This window comes from Chrysochloris asiatica, unplaced genomic scaffold (genome assembly GCF_000296735.1).
Source record: "Chrysochloris asiatica unplaced genomic scaffold, ChrAsi1.0 scaffold00553, whole genome shotgun sequence".
Taxonomy (NCBI): Eukaryota; Metazoa; Chordata; class Mammalia; order Afrosoricida; family Chrysochloridae; genus Chrysochloris; species Chrysochloris asiatica.
This window is the reverse complement of record NW_006409071.1, coordinates 110,006-111,015: the sequence shown is the minus strand read 5'-3', so window position 1 is coordinate 111,015 and position 1,010 is coordinate 110,006. Positions and strand designations below refer to the sequence as shown.

At 35.7% G+C, this 1,010-nt stretch overlaps 1 pseudogene; it reads left to right on the top strand.

Annotated features, from left to right (window-relative positions):
• The window catches only part of LOC102812145, a 10,889-nt pseudogene that overhangs the window by 4,304 nt on the left and 5,575 nt on the right, over window positions 1–1,010 (top strand).

Here is a 1,010-nt window from a genome sequence, read left to right as displayed (position 1 = left end):
AGTTCAGCCAAAATGATACAATTATCCTCCATTATATCCCAATTTGATGTGTGTTTTTACCCATGAAAATGACTTCATAGTTCTCATTTACTACAAGTATGTAAAGTAAATGTTATAAATGTGAAGTTATAAAATAAATACATCCTAATAAAATGCAAAAATAAAAAAAAAGAAGTACCTGGAAAAGGAAAGAAGGAAATGGCCAAACAGAAAGCCACTCCAGAAGCAAAGAAGCAGAAGGTGGAAACTTTAGAACCAATTACAGCTTTCAATCTACTTGTTGGAAACCTGAATTGTAACAAGTCTGCTCCAGAATTAACAACTGGTATCAGTGAGCTTTTTGCTAAAAATGACCTTGTTGTCATGGATGTCAGATTTGATAAGACTAGGAAATTAGGTTATGTGGATTTTGAATTTGTTGAATACCTGGAAAAGCCATGGAACTCACTGGTTTAAAAGTCTTTGGTAATGAAATGTAACTAGAGACACCAAAAGGAAAAGACAGTAAGAAAGACCAAGATGCCAGAACACTTTTGGCCAAAAACTTGCTTTACGAAATAACTCAGGATGAATAAAAAGAAGTGTTTGAATATGTCATGGAGATCAGATTAGTCAGCAAAGATGGAAAGAGTAAAGGGATTGCTTATCTTGAATTCAAATCAGAAGCTGATGCTGAGAAAACTTTTGAAGAAAATCAAAGAAGAGAGATTATGTCCGTTCTATATCCTTGTACTACACTGGTAAGAAAGGTCAAAACCAAGACCACAGAGGTGGGAAGACCAGCATCTGGAGCGGTAAGTCAAAAACACTGGTTTTCAGTAACCTCTCCTACAGTGCAACAGAAGAGACTCTCCAGGAAGTGTTTGAGAAGGTAACTGCTATCAAAGTGCCTCAGAACCAGAATGGCAAATCTAGAGGGTATGCATTTATAGAATTTGCTTCATGTGAAGATGCTAAAGAAGATTTAAATTCTTGTAATAAAAGAGAAATTAAGGGCAGAGCCATCAGGC